This window comes from Molothrus ater, chromosome 5 (genome assembly GCF_012460135.2).
Source record: "Molothrus ater isolate BHLD 08-10-18 breed brown headed cowbird chromosome 5, BPBGC_Mater_1.1, whole genome shotgun sequence".
Taxonomy (NCBI): domain Eukaryota; kingdom Metazoa; phylum Chordata; class Aves; order Passeriformes; family Icteridae; genus Molothrus; species Molothrus ater.
The window spans coordinates 59,321,584-59,340,332 of NC_050482.2; positions in this window are offsets into that span (position 1 = coordinate 59,321,584).

The following is an 18,749-nucleotide window of genomic DNA, read 5'->3' on the forward strand; positions in this document are numbered from 1 at the left end:
AAACATCCTCCAGCCCATTGACTCTAGTAATGGGCCAGGTAAACATCTTGACCTTTATCTACTCAACTCAACATCCCTATAAATAACTTTTATTGGTTTCTTTCCTCTGCAGCTATATGTAGTGTCACAGATAAGAATGTCATTGCCCCAAACTGACAATTATGTTTTCCATTTTTTGGTCTTTTGCTTTCTTTTTCTTCTTACATAGTTTATAAAGCACAAAGACAAGAAAAGTCAAAAGAAAGGTCTTTGTTCAAACAAAGGTAAAATTCTGCTGCAGACAGAAAAGTGACTTTGGAGAAATAATGATTTCATCAGACTCTGTATTTATTCTCTTCAGTGGCATCCAGATCAAATTTACTTGGTTTTCAAGGTGATGTTTCTAACCAGTCAGTCCTTAAACTCAAATTGGGATCTGAAAGTCAAGCTGTGTCCTTTCTGACTCATGCATAATCATCCTTAATAAAGTTTCTATAGACAGCATTTAGCTGACGAGTTGGTGTTTATCATACACAAGACAAAAGAGATTAATCCAAGCCATTCATCCATAGCTAGGCTGACTCTTCATCATTAGCTGGTTAATGTGTGCTATCTGTAAAGCAAGCCAGAACAGGATGATCCAAAGAGCAGATGTCCTAATATGGAGCTGGTTTTATGCAATGCTTTTCTCCACCACAAATGCATTTCATTTTAACAAAGTATTTCCCAGACAAATGCACTGGTGAGCCCCTGTGATAGTAGGCCTGGGAGAAATCCCTTTTGCCTTCCTTCCCCTAACCTTCGTGCCCATCTTCCAAGGCAAAATTTGTGTATGGGATTAAAAAGGGGAAAGAGTGGGGGCAATGGGACAACATAGGAATATGTGGGGCTCTGCTCTGCAAAGTCAGATTTGGGTCAGATTTGGGGTTTCCAGCCCCATAGCACTTCTTGTTGAGCATCATACCTCATGGAGTATGGCAAATGATACTGAACAGCCTCTTGAGCTTGCTGACATGTGCATTTGTGTATTTAATGTACGTGTGTGGCAGCCTGGCACCCACTGGGACAGAAACCACCAGCGGTCTCTGTGCAGCAAGCTATCATTTCCCATCTCTTTAGGTTGAGGTGATGATGCAGTTTGAGCTTCCTTTGAGATCTCCCCTCTTTTTAATGAGTGTTAGGTCTTGTCTTAAATGTTATTTTAATCCACTTTTCATGTACTTAGCATGCTGAGTTGTCAGGCAAGGAGGGGGGAGCTGACTGGGTGCAGGGTGAGGTATCTCTCTGCTTGGGAGGGCTCTGGTCCTTCCCCTTCAGCACACTTACCTCATGTCTGATGATGAATGTCAAAGGGAAGACTGGATGTCACCTGGCTTTTTCCTACCACCAGGGTGCCTGTAAGAAACCAGAGGAAGCACAATCAGTTTGAAGAAGTGGCGCCCTTTAAGCAGAGAGAGAAAGAAATCATAGGAGGCATTGCTTTGCAAGAAGCACTTGCAAAGAAGTGGAGCAGAGGAGAAGTGGCCAGTCTCCATTTCCTGATCTGTGCTAGACCAGCTTAGTATTGTAATGCAGGGAATCCCTGACATGAGGAATGATTGGTATTTGATTTTATTGATTTAGAATGTTGAACAGTTGTTTTATTAAAACTATACTATATTACATTAATACTATACTATATTGAAAAGATACTATACTACACTATACTAAATTATATAGTAAAAAATACTAAAGAAAACTTGTGACTGTCTCTGGACAGTCAGGACACAGCTTCGAGTGATTGGCCAAGGAAACAAAATAATCTTCAGCAGAATTTATTTGACAAATCACTTCAGGTAAACAATTTTCTTAACACATTTTACATGTGCAAAACAACAGGAGCAGCCAGTAGAGATAAGAATTGTTTTTCTCTTCTTCTCTCTGTGCTTCTCCAGGTAAAAACCCTGAGAGAGAGAATTATGTCTGTCTGTTCAGAGAATGTGAATGCCATAAGCTGAGGAAGCAACTTCACCCCCTGCACCTCAGCCATCTTACCTGTTAGTGGCAATGGAGATCCCTCCTTTATAAGGCATTTGAAATATGTTAGTAAAGAGTGTGCTATTAGAGAAAGGAATATTACTATTACTACTATTACTATCACAATGCTAATAGAATTACTCAGTTTCTGTCTGGACAAAGATGTGTAGGGGGATATAATATAAGAAAATAAAGATAGTGTAGAAAGTAACCTTACCCCTAAGGAGTTGCAGCTGGGCCAATTATCAAAGATTAGGAACAGGCCTGACTTTAACAGGCCACAGCTGTAACCAATGGGAAGAAGATGTTATAAAAGAGTGGGGTGGCTGGGTGAGAAGGGAACTGGAATCAGTTGGCTGCTTTGTGAAGAAGAAAGAGTCAGTGCTCTGAGGAGCTGCCCACAAGAAACACCAAGAAGGTATGGAACTTTTGTGATAGGAGAGAACAGTATGGAACCCCTGCAATAAGATGACAGCAAGGTGAGATCTTTGTTGGCTTCTCAAACTGATGTGCGGCCAGGTTTTGTCTCATCAGAAATGGCTGCAGGCTATTACCTTCAAACACCAGCTCACCTACTAGTGGCTTGGTCTGGAGCCCTGTTGTGTGTTTGAAATGCAGAGATTGTCCCTTTGGAAGCTGCCAGGACTTCCTTTGGATCATATTTGTGTGTGACATGAAATTGTGCTCTTAATGGCCTGATGTAGTGTGCCACCCTGGATTGTGAAAGTCTGGGGCTGTCACAATGTTTCTTCTCAGCCTCCATAGTACTGTTCCTCCTGCTCCTTTGATCCCTGCTCTTCTCTGCTCCCTTTCTCTCTGTCCCTTTCCTTAGTCCCATTTTGTTATTATTAGTCTTGTCCTTTCAAGTTGCCCTGTTATTTCTCGTCTTCATCTCCTGCCTCTTTTGCATAGACCCAGTGTCTTCCCATGCAGATTGTGTAACTCATTCCCTATCTTGGAAAAGCTAGAGGTGGCCAGCACACAGCAATTGTGTCCTCTCACAGCAGGAACACACAGGTAACTGGTTTTTAGGGAGCCTCAACACAGTGAGTGGGCAGCAATCAGTCCAGGCAAGAGAGGAGACTTACAGCTTATCAATGAGGCTAGGTTGGGCCTCTTAAAGAGGTCTGGGGATCCTCCTCTGTGTACTTGTTCATTTGTCCCATGTATGAGTTGGGTGACTTGGAGTTCCTTTCTCCAGTACTGTTTCCTCACTGTCTTCTGAATCTCCTGTCCATCTGTCAGCAGGACTGTACCACATGTCTTCTTGTGATCCTGTCACAAGAAGCTATGCATAATCCAAGGCTATAAGCATTGTATATAGTGATGGATGATGCTCTGCAGTGGAGTTAGGATTGTGGGATTTGGTGGTCCTTTGCTGTCCCAGCAGTAATCACTGTACACACAGAGACAAAACAAGAATTCAGCTCAACCAATATTTTCTTTAGGGCAAAATGTCATGGAGACTTTGAAAAATACATTGAAGCTTTCTTTTCTGATTATTGTACTGTATTATGATCCTCCTTCTATTGAGATTTTTCAGAACCTGTGTCTCTTCTAATGGAAAAAACAAGATACAAAAATAATCTGGAACTCATGACTCTCAAAAAGAACCAAAAGCCTGGAGATCAGCTCAGAAACTCAGGATAGGACATTCCATATTAATCTGAAAAGCAAGAGCATTATATTGCAGTTCAAGGTGGTAATAGATTAATTCTATACCCTTCTGATGCATATACATCTAAAACTATCACATCAAGCCTTGAACAAAACTTTGATAGCAGTGTCTCAACAAACTGAGAGGAGTTCAAAGAAAAGCAACGAAAATTGTCAGGATGGCTTCAGGATTGATTTAGGTTGAAAGATTAGGTGTGCTTAATGTGGGTAAGAGATGATGAAGGTGGGCACGCACTAAAAGACTACAAATATTTGGTGGGTGTTAATGCTAAGAGGAGAAGAATTCATTTGTGTCATAAGAAATGACACAGAAGGAAGTGACAAAATAGTCTGAAAACTACAAAGAACCTTCTGCTGTCAAAACATATAGTACTGTGTTGTCAGTGAAGTATCTACAGAGGTAGGTAACAGGCCCTGGAGGCAAAACTTGGGAGGCTGTGCTGCATGGAGTCAGCCTGCTCTAGAAGAGAGGTGAACTGGAGATTACCTGGTCACCTGCCTGAGACAGCTTTCCTCTACCACACATTTAGCTTCTTCCAAAGCAATCTTTGTGAATGCACCAGTCATTCAAATGACATCTTCTAATTTAACACATTGAATCTGTGTATTAATTTATTACTATATGGCTATGACTTCCTTGTTATGTTCCCAGTGAGTGTAAAATTTCAGGAATCTTGTTAGTTTGGTCCAATCTTTCAAATATGTTATCCTAATATCTAATCTAAACCCATGAAAATCTGGTGAGTTTACCCATCAGGTACCTTGCCACACAGGTAAGAAGATCAAAGGCTGGTTATTTTTGTTCTTCCATTGTGCTGATTTACAAGTTTCTTCATTGCCAGAGACACAGTTTCTCTTCTGTGTGTAGCCCATAGCAGGAGCCCCCACACACTCAGGGATGAGATCCATGTTGCTCTTAATGTTGGTTTCTTCCCCGGGTAAACTTCATACTGCTTTAATTTTGTTCATCTGCAGCATAGTGGATTGTTTACATCCAAAGACGGAGTCTCTGCATCAGACCTTTGGTCCTGGCTTGCTAAATATTTCCAGAGGTCATTTTTGGTAGGCATGACACTTGCCTGGGCACTGCCCGAGGACTGTGGGTGGGGTGCAGAAAGAAATCCAAGGCCATGAGCAGAAGGCTGCTCATGCCAGGGGTTTCTGGAGGAGTGAGGCAAGTAAAAGACAGAAGCACAGGTATCATCCAAGCACTGGTGCAGGGGTGAAAATTTTGTGGATTTTTCTCATGTTCTTTTCTTGACAACTCATTTATTTCAGTGGCTGTTTACTGCTGGAAGGGGAGACATGTAAGGCCCCTAGCTGTTAATCTCCTGAAAGAACATTGTAAATAATCCTAAGAAAATTTACGATGGAATTTGTTTGCCTTTTATCAGCTAGAAGTTTTCATGAGGGAAAAGGAAACACCGCAGTTGACTCCAGCCGGGCCATCGCAGGGCCCGCTCCTGACTGGATGCCGTTTGCTGTCATCCCTCAGCCCGGTGACCCTCACATCACCGAGGCAGTGATGGGGGGCTGCACCCTGGGCACGGCTCCTCCAAGTTTCTGTGGGGGAACAAAAGCCCTGTGTGCCACATGGCTCTGGTGCCAGCTGGAGGCAATCAGGGCCCCTCACGGCCCTAATTGGCTCCACCTGCCCCCCCCCACACCCATCCTGGGGGCCATTTCAGCTCAGCCTGAGGGTGCTGACTCTTCCCTGAGCTCTGCTGTGAGGTGGTGGCTTACATCTCAGGGGTGCCATGGTTCTGGCTTGCTCATTGCTGGATGGATGAACCATCATTGTGATGATGGACCCCATTACCAGCCCGTGCTCCATCTTATGGGTTTATGCCCCTCGTGAGGCTCTTCCTGCCATTTGAGCCAGGTATGCGCGTGGCTGGGTACAGGTGGGGCCTGCTTTTGTGCACCTGGACTCTCCTGAGGCTGCTTGGAGCTGGTTCTGGGGTGTCCCTGTGGTTGGGGACCAAGGTGCTGTGGCCTCTGTGGCCCAAACCAGCAGGGTAGGCTTTGATGATCTCCTGGACTGGGTACAGCTCTTCTTGCAGGCAGATTGTGTGGGCAAAAGTAGCAGCTGGCTGAGGCCCCTTGTGTGCCCTGGCGTGTAGTTCTGTGGTACAGAAGTGGCATCTCCCTCAGCTGGGGACTTTCCCTGGTCTGGGAGGTGACAGGGGACCTGCTGCTGCAGGTACCTCCCCCGTGTCCTCATGGCTTGTGCAGCATGAGGAAACAGACATGCCATGGCATCTTTTTCTTTCCTGGCCCTTCCCTTGGCCTGGGGAGACTTGGCTGTTGGTCTGGGGGATCATCACCTCTTAGGAGGAGCTGTGGGGGGTTTCTTCCCTGAGCCACCCAAGGTAGTGACATCCACCTGGGGAGTGCCACTGCTAGGGCATGGTGATGCAGGCTTGGCTTGTAGAGCAGCTGTGTGTGATCCTGCTAACAAAAGCAGTGGCCTGTGAGGTTGTCCCCGTGCAGGCTGGATGTCCAGATTCTTTGTTTTCAATTCAGGGAGGCTGTAGCTTGGGGTCTGCATGGGCCTGAGAGCTTCCCCTGAAGCTGTTGCAGCCCTGGCAGGACACAATGGCTCCATGCTCATGGGTCTAAAGGGATCAGGACCTGGTGTGATTGTGGAGCTGGTGAATGAGCAGTAAGGGAAAAATGCTTCATGTATGTTTGGTCTATGTTGACTTAAGAGTAAGTGAAAAATAGATTTGAACAACAGAGAATTTATCAACACTTTCCCACAAAGGGTTCAGGGGCCAAAGGGATCAGGAAAAATGGATTCAATTGGGTTAATAGGACTCTTCCTGTTATTTAGTGTTGTGTTTTCAGTTTGGGGTTTTGAGTGTGTGGGCTTGGTACCTGCAAGAGAGGAGGGCAGCTAAAATCTCTCAAGCTGCAGCCTTAAGTCACAACCCAGTGAACAGTGCTGTGTGCAGTTGGACACCTGTATGTAGTTTCCTGTCTTGCACTGCCTCTGCTTACTGGAGCAGCTCCTCACACAGGTCCCTGTGTGCTGGCACAGAGCCTTGGACTGGCCAGCCCCAGGAGTTTGTGCTTTGCTGCAGAGTGTGTAATTATTCACCTTATGACTCACTCAGCAGTACTGTAAGTGTCAGCATGTAATTCTCCTCTGCCCTAAAGTAATGGTCTTCGACCAATGGTCCAGGAACTATTTCTATGGGTTTGTGAAAGATAATGAGAAAAGTGAGGCTCTTGTTATTAGGCTTAAATTCATTATTCAGGGATCCATACCTCCATTTGAGATGCTTTATAGGTCCATGAGTTTCAATAGGCTGAAACCAGTGGCTCTGACAGCTTTCTTACCTTCTGATGGTACCTTGCATAGTGCAATATCACCTCTTTTTCCCCCCTAGAGTAACAAATAGGAGGAGTACTAGGTCACACTTTTGTAGAGCAAACTATTACCAGGAAGCTATAATGGTGGTAGTCTAATTGAATTGACATTTCATGTATTATAAGTGATCGTATTAAATGAATTTTATTGTGATATGTATCCCATTGTGTGAGGTTTTAGGGGAAAATTGCTTCTTTATGCCAGATGTTGCTGAGAGGAGTATTATAAATGGCAAAAGTATTATAAAGGCTGTCTCTTTCATGCAGGATTTATGTCTAAGGTCTAAATTTTAATACTTTCATTGATATTTGGATTTGATTCTATGCGTTGTTTGACAACATCCATTCCAAATGTGCAAAAAAAAATCAATCTAGCCCTAAAAAAACTTAAGATTTATGAAACATATGCGATTGATGAATATTGGCCTGATTTTAATTTTCTTCTGGTTTTTGATCAATGCCCAGATATTCAGGGTGGGTTTTCAGCTCTCCTCCATGATTGTAATTGCTACATTATTGGGGCTGAGTCTTAACAGACAAAATACTGTGGGATATGTTGGTAAAATACCAAAGGTTACTTCTCTGCAGTTGGCTCATAATGCAGAATTTGATGCTACTCTTTTTAAGTGCTGTAGTCTTGTCTAAAAAGATAATTTGCCTGGGATATAGTGTTAGAGTTGGGGTTGGTGGGAGCACCATCTATACTGTGGGGGTTTTCTTCAGAAAAAGAGTATAATAAATCCTCCTCTGAAGAGCTGCAATAACTGCTTTTGGATTTCATATCCCTGTGTCTCCTGTATATCCAAAAGATATGAGGCCCATGTGCCTTTTCAGCTTTATTTTGTGTGTTTATATTCATCTTAAGTGGCACAGGCACAGTGATGGCAGATTGCACAGGGGTATTTTTATTAGGAAAGTCCAGTAATGAGAATAGTTGTAAAATTTGTCTAGACAGAAGAATAGACTAAAATAGGAATAGACTAAAATAACAGTGGAACGTGGGCAGGAAGGAAAGAAATACAAGTGTGTGTGTGCGTGTTGATGGGGGGAGTACACAGGGCTGTTTCTACCTCCAGGGCAAGTCAACAGGAACATGTTACCACTGGTAAAGGAAAATCTTGAGGACAGACGGAGTCCCAGGGGTGAGAGCTGTCTGAAAAATGAGAACATAGTTGTGGAAAGGTAGTACCAGACGTTTTAGATAGGGTTTTTTTGGCACTTCAAGATAGGCTCTTTTTTTTTTTGATCTTTCATCCCTTAAATTTCAGTGATATCTTTAAAATCTTCAAAGTTTTTATAATGAAATTATTTTCTAATTGTTATATTGAAATTTTTATTATTGTTTTTAGTAATAATACATTTTTACTAACATAATAATGATAAATTTTTAGTAATATTTCTGTAAAAGTACAGTAATAGAAGTTGGCAGAAATAAAAAAAAAATCCCAAACATGGAGGACTTTGATTATTTGGTTATAAAAAGTGGTTTTTTAATTTAAGGCCACTGTCCTGGGATCCAATTTAGCACTGCCTTATACTCATTGTCAAGAAGTATTTCACAGATGTGGTGCCAATGCCCTCATGGAGAGGCCTCGCTGTTTCATGCCTGGGCTCCTGTAAAGCTCTTGTTGCTGTTGGGCAGAGTCCTGTCTAGGAATAGTTCCTTTTAGTGAAAAATAGGAGTTGTAACCTGTGTGAGAGCAGATATTAAACTGACATGATTTTAAAGTCTGTTATAAGTGGGGCAAAGCATCAGAGTACTCCAGAACTATTGATAGCTATTGCCTGGCAGCACAGAAATATTTCACTTTTCTATCTGTGCAATACTGGGGGAAATCAAAGAACACTGAAAACTGGGACACTGGGATGATTGGCTTAGGAGTTAATTTTTTCTTTTCAAAGCTAAATCAGTAGGGCCAGACTTCAGAGCTTTGTTCATGTTCAGTAGTAGCCCCATTAAAGTCACCTTCCTTCTCCTGACTTTACACACAATTTAAAGGGTTCTAAGAGCCCTATTAATAGTATTGAAATCTGGCTTGTACCTTGGCACAAAAAATAGGGGGAAAAGATCTGATCACCATATTCTCTGTGGCTCTAGTAAAAGCAAAGTTTGGAGAAACATACAGAAAAAAATGGTTAATAATGAACTGAAATGTAAAATTTTAGTTCAGTACAAGACAATTGAGCATGGTGATAAACTGTGGAATTGGATTCTGAGACAAATGGTAAACTCAGGCTGCCTGAAGCTTTTAATTTGTTTGAGGAGCTGCTTTAAGCAATCTTCTGCAGAGTAGTTTCATATATTTAGTTTTTAACTCCTGCAGTGAAGTGCAGCATTGGGAAGAGAGCAGAGGAGCACATGGCCTGTGTTAGTGTGACCCCAACCCTTGATGTAGGGCTTATGGGCACACTTGATGGTGTTAGGAAGAATGCAGTAGCTTCCTGGTAAATGTCCATTTTCCAAATCTTGTAGTACTGGAGAAGATGGAATAAATTGCCATTTTCTGAAATTTAAAAAAAATCATGCTTAAATGGGAAGCTTTTTTTGTACTACTACTACAACAGCATAAGTGGAAAAGCATTTATAGCTTGAACTTGTCTACTTCATTTGGTGTGGGCAGACAAAGTGAATTTCAAAGCGTGTTCTCAAGCAAAAGATTTGATATTTGCAACCTAAATCACGTGGCACTGTATGTTTCCTGGGAGGGCGATTCCTCTAACAACCCAACTGTTAACTGGGAGTGTGCAATTAAAAATGTATGTTGTGTTTGTCAGCTCTTTAAACTGTTCAAGCTGGTTACATAAGGTGAAGAAATTCATTACATAAGTTACACCATGAATTGCAAATTGTTTACTTAGTTGTGACAGCCATAGCTTAAGATATTTGTAGGCCGACGGTTAGTCAGGGAAGACATTTATGAATCATTTTGAATAATGAATAAATTTCAGATTTTATTTGCAGCCTTTTAGCAGACAATTAACAAAGAAAAAAGGATAAAATTTGTCAGAGTTGTATTTAAGTGACTGTCTGCTCCAGATTAGTGACTTAAGCTGGGTTGCTGAATTTGTACTGTTGACTAAATTTGGCAGTTCATATCTTGCTGTCAAACTCCTGAGTCATCTAGGCTTTTGAATGTTTTTCTGCATAACTGTATAATTATAGAGAGAAAATAGACTAAGTACATTAATAAGGCTTAATTAAAACATGCATATGTACAAATACTCATGTATACAAATGAAAGTATCCAAACTTCTGTGTTCTTATTGAGCATCAGACACAGCAGTGCTCTGCAGTACAAATTCTCTGTAAACTGTTTCAAGTCTTTTCTTCTACATGGGTAAGAAAATTCAAGCAGCCTAGTAATGTGTTAGAAATTTCTCCAATTGTAAAAAATGTTGGTGTCTGAATTTTCTTATTTCAACTCCAGCTTTCCCAATAGAATTGCTTGTTCCTGTTCTGGAACAAAAATAAGCTATATTAGTATCAAGTGGTTTGCTTGTAACACTGTGTACTGGATTCTCTGCTAAGATGATTTTTCAGGAAAAAGTTTACCTTTATTGCAAAAATCATGTCAAAAATCTTATTTCGATATGGACTACCCCTTGAGTGTGTGTTCTGGGGTTCTGTTAACTCCAGCCAAGTCTTATGCTCTGGGCTGGCAGGTGTGGGCAGTGAGAGCCACCTGCTGCCATGGCAAAGGTTTCTGTCATCCTTTCCTGAGGTGTGAGTGACTCAACTAGCTGAGCTGTAAATCTGTGATCCCATGGCCTGTGGGAAAATGTGGGATCTGGCTGTGCCCTTCCTTCTTCTCCCGGCCCATGAGCTTTCCTTAGAGGTGCCTGAAGGTCACTTGTCCTGACAGCCTGTGGTCTGGCTCAGCTGCTAAGGTAGTTGAGGATTATCAGTTCATGGATGCCTGAATTGGCCCTTGCTTTTCTCAGCCAAAGCTTTTGGGATGATTGACAAATGCAGGGGTGCTGTTAGCCAAAGTGTTTTCTTGCAAGAAAGGTAATTCTGGGGCTGGAATGGCTCACAGCAACTTGGCTGTGTGTCAACAGAGCAGCATGAAGTTGACTTAATACAGAATGGCCTTTAACTCTGACTGTGATCACCTATTTGATGTAGCTTTTGTGTAGTTTTGTGGTGATTAATGAATATTTATCATTCTGGAGATCTTCCAGTGGAAAACATTTTAATAAGTACACAAGAATGTTATTGAAATGCACTTTATTGCATAGCAGGAAAACGTGTCTTTAATTGTCTCTGTAATTGCTAGTGACAGGATGCCAGCTTGGCAGGGCAGTGGCTCCAGAACCTGACCCATGTAAAGGCTTCTGGTGCTGCTTTGTGTGTGTGAGCAATACCTGCTTTGAGAGGTAGAAGTGACCTCTGCTTCACTCTGAGTTCAGAGCCAATGAACCAAGTCACCCTGTGAAGGAAGCAAAAGAAATTTGGAGAAATAAAGTAGCTTGTAGGTTTTTTTTTCTGCTGGGGTTGTTCCCACCCATCTTGAATAACTTATTTTAGCAAGGCAAGTGAAAACTTAATTTCCCTTAATATCGACATTCCCTTCTCCGCTGCTTTTGCAATATTTTTTGTAGCTGTCATCATGATAGAAGGAAATCTGTAAAACAAAACAAGAAAAAAATAAACTAAGGAAAGTACATGAAGCAGGAATCAGTTTCAGTTCTCCAATAGTGTCAAAGATGCAGTTTGTTACCAGGCAAAGTAATTTCAGAATATCTTTTTATGCTTCAGAAGAAAACACTAATTAAAGTAATCCCTGCTGGTCTGCTGCACAAGGCAGCAGAGCTCGGATGCTGTTCAGAGGACTTTCAATGGCTGTGCTGAGCAAGTCTTATGTGTGGGTAATGGTGGTTAAAGTGGAATGGAGGCTAGAGGTGGTTTATTCTTAATAAAAATGTTAGCTGAGTAGAGAGTACTTCAAGTAATGTGGTGAGGTCATAGTGGCAGAACTTAGAGAGGAGAATTAAAATATTTAATTACTCTTGTGTTTTTTCCCTGTTCACATCCATGAAACACAGGTAATTTTTACTGCCTTCTCCTGTCACCTCTGTGCAGGATGAGGAAGAGCTGCTGAATCAGTGGTCTTCTGCTATTGCAAGCAACTGCTAGGTATAATTCCAGCCCCAAGCATCTATGAAGAAGTTAAATTTAGGCCCTTTTTTCTCGGGCGACTCCAAAATGTGGGGCTGCACCTTTGAGGTTTTTTTTTTTTAGGTTTGGCTTCAGTCTCAATCTCTGCCTTCTCACAGCTGATAGTCTTGCTCTATTGATATGAGCCTTCGTTGCAGCTCTTGCCATCAGCATGAAGTTTTTTTTCACTGACTTTCCAACTCATCTCAAAACTGAGAAGAGAATGTGACTTTTGTCAGTTCCTTAACTCCTTTCCATACCTGCTGTTATTTATTTCCCTCCACAGGGTATTTTGGGATTTAGCAGGGACAGTGTGCTAGAGCCAAGTGAAGTCATGTTTGGCTACAGCTGCTGGAGTAGATCCTTCTTTGCCCGCAAAGAGAAGCAGTGGATGTACTTTAGGTATTAAATTGTCCATTCCTTTCAGGCACAACTCTTGTTGTTAATATTAATATCAATATTAGCAAATCTCATGAATGTGTTTCCCATGGCTTTCACAGGTGTGTTTGCTAGCATCCCACATTTGGAGTGTGTTGTAGTGAATTTGCCTGCTTTGAAGATCCAGGTAGACTACTTAGTTGAATTTGCTTAGCACAGTGGGACTTGCAATTGGCACAGAGAAACTCTGGTGAGGCCGAGCCTTGAGATGGAGCCTGTGTACCTCTCCTGCCCTGCCTGGGTCAAAGGCAAAACACTCAGATGATGACTGGGCACAAATCACAAAAGCCAAAATAGTTTCTTCCCCAAACTGTTCCCCAGACATTTGCTCCAGTCAAGACTGCTGATTGGGAGTGTTTTGAGTGACCTGACAAAATGTGTGTGAGTTTCTGGGGCAGTCAGAATTTTTTCAATATGTAATTTCCCCCCTTCTTGAGGCTTCTTCTCTGTTGTCACAACTTGCTTGCTGCTTAGATGCCTCCAGCTGCAGCTCACTGGCGTGGATCAACAAAATTGGGTGTTTTATAAGCTGAGTCTCTACTGAGTCTCACAGCCCTCTTCCTTGTCAAATTGATATTTGACAAGGAAGAGGGCTGAGAGACTCAGTAGTGTTGCTTGTATGAAAAAACAGGCAGCCACCTTGAAGAGAGATTTTTCATCTTGCCAGGGAGCCATAGGGAGAGAAACCAGCACAAGCTGTGTCCAGTCACCTGAACAGCACTCAACCATACTCAGTTGTGTGCTAGCTTTGTAATACAACATTTCAGTTGCCTGTGGTCCGTGAACCATTCTATTTAGAGCTTTAATTCCCAGAAGATGGAAGTTTTATTTTGACTTTATGGTTGATGGTTACTTAAATACAGAGAGTTGTGCTTGGGAAAGGATGCTAGTTGTGCCAGAGACTAGGTATTGGAAATGGAGAGTAATGCAGAAGGGGAAAACCTTAGTGGTGCTGCATTTTTCTTTTCTCCTAAACAAAATGCTTTGATCTCCAGATGAAGCAACTAGCACAACAGTTCATGTTAATTGATACCACTCAATCATCAATCCACTCGGCTTCTGCAAAGAACATTAGTTCAGCAGCACTGGCAGAGCATCAATGGAAGTTAATTTTAATGGTAATTTGGAGCCCGGCTTATTTCATTCAAGATCATGCTGGCAACATGTCATCTCACTGCTAACTTTGCTATAGCTGGAGCTATTGGCATACTCTGATCCTTCCAGATGTGTACTGGGAATAAGCAAAGGGAAGGTTGGGACTGGAGAGAAGTTGGTCCCTTCTCAGTTTCTGGTTCCCTCTATCCTCTTTCAAGGGAATTTATCCTTCCAGTGTTTTTATCTGCTGTGAAATGTGTTGTTGTTTGGTACAGAGCGTCTGCAGCGATGTTGAGATTCTAGCCCCAAGTTGTTGACTGAAGTACTTTTGAGTGCGGCAAGACCTTGATGCACCAGAAATGAATTACTGTAGCATTTGTGGAGAGCTGCTCAATGCCCAAGCCTTCTGTACACAAGGGCATATGATGGCATTGCAAAACTCATCACTTTGTAAGTAAGGGCACAGTCCAGTCTACTGGAAAAATATTTTTTGATCACATCCACCAACTTTTTCTATTTCAAACACTTCTTCAAGAATAATTTCCTTCTGGCAGGAGAAACCACTTATGATTTCAGACACCTGTGGAGAGATTACCAATATCTGCAGTTTGTAGGCTTTAGAATGACCAAATTGTGTTTTTGCTCATCTTGGATTTCACAGTACAGTTGTCTGATGTTCTTATCACCATCTTTATCTTCCTTTTCTTTTCCTTCTAGTTGTCTTTCAGTTTGTTTGACTATTCAAGGACACTTTTAAAATATCTACATAACGCTGAATTTCTCAAGGCCTTTATTTGATTGAAGCCCTCATGTACAATAGTAAGTCCAGTTACAGTAGTGCAGCAAACAGCCTTGTGAGCAAAGGGCAGTGAGCTGTGCAGTCTTTTGTCCCTCTGAATGTGTACTCCTTTACAAAGGAAGATGGAGTATCTTTGCAATTTAGTCATGGCAGCTCACAAATTAATAATTTGAGCAAGGACAGTCAGGGAATGACTGCACAGGGAAAGAGCATGGCCAAACACGAAGCTGTTCCTCACTTCAGAGAGACTTTATAAAAATGCCTGTATAATCTAATGGTATCTACTCACCAGAAAAAAATCTCAATGTTTATTTTGAGGTAGTTTTTTGTAGCTTTTGTCATCAGACTACATGATCCAAGTGGTTATTCAGTTGGTAGAGTTTGAGGCAAGAGACATTATGGACTTGCCTGGAGAAACTCTGCTCACTTAGGGATGATCCCATCTGTTAGCTTTACTCTGCACTTACATTTAATAACTGCAGGGGATCTTTGTCTCAGAAATACTTTATGCATGAAGTGATGTCTTGAAAATATCTTTATTCCAATCACAGTACCCTGATTTTTTTCTTAAAATAACTAGAATAGGGACAGCATAAAAAAAATTAATCTTCGAGAAATCTAGAATATAAGGATGTATTTAAAACAGTATCTTTCTACCAAAGAGAGTATAGGTTGAAAGTCTTCTGTTTGCACAGTTTTAAAGTCTCAACAGAGTCCTTGATGGATGGAGGTAGTCTGTCTCATCAGCACAGGATGTAGAGAAAACAGTTTATGGAATAGCAGGGTGTCTTTCTGGTCTCTCCATGCTGTAGTCTGCTCATAGGGGAAAAAGCCCAGCCTAGTTGCAAAGCTGGTGTTGGATTTCTTTCTCATTTCTTTCATAGGCTAGTTTGCTGGTATTTCTTTTGGAACTGAGATAATTTCAAATGCTGTGGTTTCTCCGAGTTACCTTTAATTTAAAATGTGCAAAATGGGATCTATGCTAACAGGGGTGCCCTTCCCAAATTTAAGGCAAGCCAAATCACCTTTATATAGAAACATAGTTAAAAAAATGCATCTTTATTTCAACTTATAAGCAAAATACTTTTTGACTAAAAGGGAAAAAACTGTCTCCTTAGTTTAGTTCTATAAATCTCTACCATATGACTCTTGCCACAAACTTTCTTTTTCCTTCTCATTTCTCTTCAACTTATTATGTTCCAGTTAACGTTGTGAAACTCTGCCTGCCACCCCCACACTTAGTTGCAGGACAAAACCTACATGAAGATGATATTATAAAGATGTTGCATAGCTCATATAAATCCTTTCTTCAGGGGATTTTTTTTTAAAGAGACTGCTGTATGCAAGGATAAGACCCCCTGTAAGTGGGTTCTTATGGGAGATTTGTCTGGGTTAGGTCTCAGCCTTATTTCCTCAGTGCTGCATGCAAGCATCTGAATGACTCTGTCATGTTGTGATTTCTGCTGTTTAAGCATGAGGTTGAAGTGCTACAAGAAAGCTAAATGCTTTCTCCAGCTCAGCTATTTGTGGTGCTTGCTGTAAACTAGCAGGGGTACAGAGAAGAGCTTCTGTTCCTCTCACTTTAAGGAGGGGACTGAATGTGTCTATAAAGCCACATTTACATTGCAAAGCAGCATGTAGAAGGGCTTTGCAAGGCAGAGATAGGCACCTCAGACTTCACTGCATGTGATCACAGATACTCAACAGGATGAGTGATATTGGTGGATCCACCCTTATTTTCTTTTTGGCCATCTGGGACCCTGCTTCTTAGACATCCATTTGAAATAGATTTTGAAGCTGGTTGATCAAACACCAAGCTCCATGGGAGCATCTTACTATGAGAATCATAGGGTGTACATTGACATAGAAGAAACCTGTCCATGGAATAGCCTTTGCTGTGCTTTTTCTTTGGCTTGACAGCAGTGCTGAGGTATTGCTTTGTTCATGAGCTATTGGGTCATCAGTGAGTTTTTACTGGTAATTGCTGTCTCACTGACTTTTTTATTGATCATTTAATTTCTGCCTCCAAACATGTGGGAGCAAATATTTTTCAGTCCTTTTAACCTCCTTAACTTTTCATTTGTGCTCTGCTTCCCTCTCCCCTGTGGCCAGCCCAAAGCAAATAGGTGGACAAAAAGATTAATAGAAGCAAGGAGATGCCTTCCTCCTCTCAAGTGCGCCTGTGGCTTGGAGACTGTTATTAATAGCTGAAGTAAAAAAGTGTTTCATAACCCCTTCTTGCTCCTGCTTCCTTGCCAGCCCCCTTTCCTTGGTCCCTGGAGAGAAAGTGTGAGCTCATCACTTTCCAATGCAAATTCAGCTTTTGGTCTCATACTTGGATTCTTTTCTTATCATGGGTGGAATATTTATGTTCTGCCAGCTGGTGGCTTTAAGCAAGCTGCTATTTGCTGGCTATCCAGAGAGCATGTGAGGAACAGGCTGGCAAAAGCTGCTCGAGCACTTCATTTTTTCTCTACTCTGAAAATGTTGCTGTCTGCTCAATATATGTGCACATGTCTTCTTGCTCACACAGTGGTTGAAAAGAAGATTTAGACGTTTTGGTGTGGAATCAGAAATTGAAATGTAGGTGTAACTGTCTGAAATCTGGGAAATTGCTCTGTGGAATCTGGTCACATAAAGCCCACGCACAACAAAGCTGTTGTGTGTCTGGAGATTCATTACCTTCAGGGATGGCTTCCTTTTCATGTGGGCACTGGATCTGATGTCTTCTATATCTCTAGAGATCTAGTTGGTCAGTGCTGAAAGGGAGCTGGCAGAGCTTGCCAGATGACCTGGTTAGAATGGGAATGGCACGCTGTTGTCTATTACCCCATTTCTGTATGGATAGTACAGTCTGGTGGATCCTTTCAACCACCCCCCCTTGCTAAATTTTTACAAGACTGCTTTACCAGCTGAGCATTGCCTAACAAGTTTGACTAAGCTGGAGGCTCTGAGAGAGTCTTTATTTGGAAGTTAAGTGAGATGAGCTGTAGAAGAAAAATGGAAGGAGAAAAGAGCATCGCCGTTCTGCTTCTCACTCTGAAAAAAATGTTTGCTCTCTTTCCTAGTGAAAATCTTTAAGCTGTTCATTCTGTTAATGTATTTTCTGGATATGTGCCATTTTGTAGACAAAATATTTATTTTATGTCTCATCCTTTCAGTTGCTCTCTACTCAGTAGATACAGGCAAGCTTTTCCTTCAGGTAAAACAGAGGATGCTGCAGTCTTCTGAGTACGTTTTCCTGAAGTTCTATGTTCATTGCATTTTTTGGTGGGCAGTAAAGGCATCTACATATAAAAAGCAAGTTGAAATAAGATTGTATATTGAAAATCCACTTAATAGCCACTGGCAGCCTAACAGGCTGCAGGCTTTCTGCATTTACCCCAGAGGAGGGAGTCTATAGGTGTGTAATGTGCTTGTAAGTACATTTATAGTTACACTTAAGTACAGTCAGGGAATTTTTTATTTTCATGGAATAATGTTTCTGAAGTGAAAAGCATGTAAGGGGACAGAACCACTTGTGAAAATTTAATGCTGCTGGTGGTTTCAGTTGAGAAAATTGATGAAATTTAGAGAAATGTTGTGAACTTTTTAGAGTGGTTTTAAGACTTTCAATTGAAATATAGTTTTAAAGTTATTCTTTAAAGGCATCAAAATAAGCTATAGATTAATACAGTTTTGCAGCTGTACAAAACTTTTCTGGTGACCTGAAATTTGGTCAGTTTTTTCCTTTGTGTGATATGGCAGGGTTGAATTTAAAAGAGACAATTTGTGCTTAGGATTTAATGTTCATCTTGTGTTTTCAAGGAGGGGATGTTACTTCAAACTGGCTCTGCTCTTGTACCATTAGTTGAATTTTTATTAGCCCATCTTCTGATTTAACTTTATTTGTGAAGAATCTAATAGGCATCATCACACAGCACATTGTGTTCTGAACCAAAGCACGGTAAATAGACGTGATCAGATGGTCATTTCCAAAAGTGCTCTCCTGATCCATGTCACGTGCTCCCATAGACCTGTTCATTGTCTCTCCCAATGTGACCCTTGGGTCTGCTGTCTGCAAATGGGAAACGGCACTGGATCAGATCCCTCTTTGATTTACTGAGATATCCAGGAGTGTGTAGAACCTGACTGTGCACCTCATCCATGGGCAGGGGAGGCAGCCTAGGGCTAGCAAACTGACTCTAACCCAACAGACAGAAACTCAGCTCA